At 59.0% G+C, this 4,824-nt stretch overlaps 1 protein-coding gene across 1 annotated transcript in view; it reads left to right on the top strand.

The window, feature by feature from the left end:
* The window catches only part of USP43 (ubiquitin specific peptidase 43), a 169,519-nt gene that overhangs the window by 116,982 nt on the left and 47,713 nt on the right, over positions 1-4,824 (top strand). The window lies entirely within an intron of this gene.

Genomic DNA, 4,824 nt, shown 5'->3' with positions numbered 1-4,824 from the left:
GTCTCTGTACACAGAGAGCTGTTACCCTTCCCTTTATAGTTATGACAGCAGGCGTTTTCCATCAGCGTCAGAGCGGTTCCCCGCGCGCTTGGAGCAGCTATCGCCCTGCAGCTTTAATGAGCAGAAATTGACGTGGGATTTACTCCACTCTCCCTGGGACTGAGTCCCCGGAGACAGCTCCCCCTGCCCCATATGCATCTGTCCCAGCTTCTGGCTTCTGGGCATACCCAGGAAACAATTACGCAGGCTAAGCCCAAACCACTGAGCTGAGGGAATGGCAGATACCTCGTCTGATGGCCTATTAGCAAAAGATGGCCTCTGTTTAAAGGCACAGGGCTTTTTAGACTGAACACGCATGAAACAGAATCTCTCCTGATACAGCCGGACCAGCTGCCCATGAGACTGTCTCACAATGGGTTAGACACAGGGAGGAAGGTGTGGCTACAGCTCTGGGCTGGGATGCAGGAGATCTGGGGTCAGTTCTAGCCCAGTCACAGGCTCCTTGGGGGAGTCACTCCATTTTCTGGGGATAATGATGCTTAATTCTGGAGATAACGATGCTTAATTCGGGGGGGGACAGGGCTCCTCGTCCTGCGTGTGCAGCACCCAGCGCAAAGGGGCCCTGACCTGCCACAATGATTTCGCCCTGATCTTTAAAGCACTGCGCTGCCCACTCTCCGTGCTTTGATTTAGGACGCACTCTGTGCCGGGGCCACAACCGGCTGAGCCTATGCGATGCAGTGCCGTGGCTGTTCACAGCTTCTTGTCTTCGTGGATGAATACCCACCTCCTAATGCCTCCTAATACCCACCTCCCCCCTGGGCACTGCAGAGATGCCAGCTGAATGGGCCAGGGGCTTAGGGACCTCACCAGAGGGCAGGGCTAAGGAGCTATGGGGGTCGGGGAACAGGCTCTGTCACCACCTGAGCTGTGTGCTTGCTGCAGGCACAGCCAGAGGACATCAGCCCCACGGGCGTCCGAGATGTAGAAGACCTCTCGGGTCATTGGGTCCTGGGGGCCCGGCAGGATTCTGTGTCTGGCCCCTTTCACAGGCCCTGCATTGAGCTCATTCAGAAAGAGGAGGCTGTGCCAATGAATCGTCCCCGGGGCAGCCTGATGCACAGCCCCTAGTGCAGCTGTCAGGACACAGGTGGGCTGCATTCTTCTTGCAGGGCTGGAGACCAGACCACGCTCAGCACCAGCTGCAGGCATGCAGGCCTGCCCATCCCCCGGGTCTGCAGATGAGTGTTCTAGGACCCAGTGTGAGCCATGCACCCACCCTCCCTTCATCCGAGTCCTCCAGCGCTTCCTCTAATAACTCTGTTATTAACGGGGAGAAGAACTGGAGCGACCGAGCGACATGCCCAGATTGCCTACGGAGCTGTAGAGGCAGCAGCCTGCTTAATGCTGCTCTAAGAGAGGTGCCGCCCCCCCCAGGTGTCAATGCAACTGGACCCACCCGTTTGCTCAGAGCTGCGTCTGCACCACGTCAGTCTGCTCAGGGACTGAGGAGAGAACTGGGCCCCTAACGTTCCCTAACAGCAGCTCTTCAGAAGGCCAGACTGACAAGTCTTGGTGATGGTTCCCGGGGGAATCTCAGGGAGTTCTGGGCTTTGGAGACTTCTCCGACCTCCTGGGAAGTATCAAGCCCTCGTTGCTCTGCAGTTGCCTTCCTCGTGGGATTTCCAGGTGGCGTCTGGCTCAGCTGGTGCTTAGGCCCCTCGGCTCCGGGAAGTGCAGAGGGAGCCGTGAAAGCAAGACAGAGCCGAAAGTGAAGCGAATGTTTTCAAACCCGGAGAGAGGTTCGTCTCGAGCTGCGGGTGGACAGTCAGCTCGGCCCTTGCGGGATTTGCCCTTCCTTGGTTAGGACAGGCCATAGGGCCAGGGGTGCAACCTGCAGTGTGGCAGACTCCAGGGGAGCCTCTGTCTATGGGATGCACGGAGACAGCTCTCGGAAGGCAGGGAGAGACGATGCTGAGACCTGGCTCGTGTCTTCAGGCAGAGGGCTCCTTGCTTGCTGTCTGGAGGAAGGTTTGGGATGCAGAGCTGTGTGGCTTAGCACAGAATCCCTGTATTACAGCCATTCCCCTGAGAGCTGCAGAGAAATCCTGGGTCCACCTGCCACAGCGCTAACTTCATGATGCCCAGAGGTAAAGCAGTATCCCTCCAGCACAGCGCCAGCTTCAGGGGAATCCTGAGGGCGGAGGCCGCTGCCCATTACACTGTTCCTGACCCAGTTTCACCCCTCCAGCTAACAATAAGGGGAGCTTCAAAGGAAAGCGTCACATACAGCGTCCTAATGTCATGCTCATTGGCAAGGCTTGTGCTGGTAATCGGACCCCGGGACTCCCGTTAACGGTGACTTAATTAGACGCCAGCTGGTGTTCAGTAAATGTTTACCTAAGTACACATGGCATCTGGGCAGGGCGTGTGGAACGTCTCCTCGTGCGGACGCCACCCGCGTTCTGATTAGCCGCCACCTGGGCAGCTGCCACCTGGGCTAATGCGGCTGCTTGGTGCCGGAATGAGCCGTGCTGCTGCTTGGAGTGCGCCATGGGCGTACTGGGGCCGATGAAATAAGAACCGACCCAACCGTGGCACCAAATGAAATTTGATCGTTTGAAGTTCAAGAAACACCGCCCCCCCCTTTCACTTTCACTGCCCCTCTGCATGTCCTGCGTGTGCCTGGAAACACATGATCCAAAACTCGGCAAGAAAGGAGCAGCTCGCGGTGCTGCCCAGAAGCAGGACGCTTGTGAAATCTCTGCAGGGAACGTGTTCAGTTTTCCAGACTCCCGGGGGACCGGCGGCAGCCAGACTCCTGATTGCTTCTCCAGGCTCCATCCCCAGGCATGGGAGGTTCCTGCACTGCAGACCGGGTGCTTTGAGGTCCCCACCTCGGGCCTGGGCTGTGCCTGAGTCCAAGCAGAAGGCTCCTAACACAAGTGGAAGTTACCGTCCTAGGGAATGTTCCCTGAATACTTGCCTCAAGCAAAGGCACGAACAAAGCAATTCCTGCAGCAGCCCCATCAATAATAGATCTAGCCTAATGGAGCTTGTTGGTCTAATTCTTCCTCCCCCGGCAGCCCCCTTGGGAGCAGTGTTTTCAGGTTCTCCAGGAAAGTGCCAGGTGTGTTTCAGAACCGTATGCGGCACATGTGCAGCTGCAGCAGGGCGTGGCGTCTCTGGCACCAGGCCTGGGCTGAGAAGGGACAGCGCCCTCCTGGAGCTAACGCCGAGGAGTGTAAAAATACCAGAGCTCCTTCTCTGGCCAAGGATGACACACTCTGGGGCCGATGAACAAGGCGGCCGGGGGGACATGGCTTTGCAGCCTTTCATGCCATGCAGCATAAACCGCTGAGCCGATTCTCTTCGAGCGGCGCACCGGCGAGATCCGAGACACAATGAGCAATCGTGCCCTTCCCTTGCTAGGGAGCTCAGCCCTGTGCAGCAGAAGGCACCAGGCCACAGTTCCAGGACAGCTCCAGGGCTTCATCTTTGCTGATAGCCTTTTCCAGAGGTCCCTCACTGTGGTATCTGGGCACCTTGTGTGCATTTATAGACGCCCCCCCGCCATGAGGCGGGAGCGGGGGGTGTACCAGAGCCCCATTTCACAGACAGGGAACTGAGGCCCCGGGGACGTGCCCAAGGTATCCCGAGGCAGAGTCAGGAATTAGAACCCAGATCTCCTGAGGTCCCTCTCTGGCAGGCTTACTGGGCCTGTCCGAGGAGTGACAATAGGCGAATAGCGTGGGGAGGCAGGAGAAGCTGGGCTCTGCCCAAGCCAAGGCTCTGGGGAAGGCGGCCTGTTCCTCTCCCCCGGCTCTCAGGCAGCGCGAGGCAGCGTGGAGTCCGGTCTGCGCCCCGCAGTGCGAGAGCAGGACATGTCCCCCTGGCAGTGCCGCTTGTCTGTGGTGGGGAGACGCCACCTAGTGCTGAAGGCTCGGGAGCAGTTCTGATATGGCCCCTCCCCAGGCCGGGACGTTCCCCCAGTTACTCTCCCTCCTGTCTCAGTGCAGAATGACACAGCGTCTCCCCTGGACCAGAGAGCGGAGCCACGGCCACGGCCTGCCCCCCATTGACCTGGGGGTGGAGCAGTAAGTGGGCAGGCATCAGCAGCACCCGGCCCTGCTACTGCCTCTCTCACTGAGGGTCTGCTCTTCTCCTGTGCAGGTCTCGGACATGCTGAACCTGCCAGCCGGCTGTAACATCCCCGGCACGCTAGAGAGGGACTCGGTGCCCCTGCCAGTTGGTGGCAGGCGGGAGCTGTTGGTGGTTCTTTGCTCTGCCAGCGGCTGGGGGCACTTCCCAGTCACACCTGTTTGCCCACTTCCCTTTGCAGTTTGGCCCAGTCAGGCAGCTCCCTCAGCAGCCGGACCTCCGGGGGTCTGAGTCCTCTCAGCACTCGCTGCAGCCGGGCACGGTCCAGGGATTGGTGCCTGGTTTCCCCTCCCATTCATCCCAGGGCAGCGCTGGTCAGAAATAGCCCTCAGGTGGGCCAGGCCACTGCGAGGAGGAACGGCCGTGGCTGGTGCTGGGAGGTGGGAGCTGAGACCATCTGTTCCTTTGATGGGCTCTTACCTAGGCTTATGACTCAATTGAAGGCTGTGGCCATCCATCACATCCCTCCCAGGTGGCGTGCAGCCGAGCCCGCCACTGAAAATAGCTGCAGGACGAGCGGCAGTAGGGGCAGTGAGGCTCCATCACTGTTCCGGCCTGTTATTAAGATCTATAACCTGGCCATCGCAGCATGAGGCTGCTGAGAAATAGACTTCTCTCCCGCAGCCCAGCCTTCCCTTCCTGGCCAGCTGCGTTCCTCATCCC

Source organism: Terrapene carolina, unplaced genomic scaffold (genome assembly GCF_002925995.2).
Source record: "Terrapene carolina triunguis isolate 2854851 unplaced genomic scaffold, T_m_triunguis-2.0 Scaffold192, whole genome shotgun sequence".
In the NCBI taxonomy this organism is placed as follows: domain Eukaryota; kingdom Metazoa; phylum Chordata; order Testudines; family Emydidae; genus Terrapene; species Terrapene triunguis.
The sequence above is the reverse complement of the archived record's forward strand: the minus strand, read 5'-3'. Positions and strand labels throughout refer to the sequence as shown.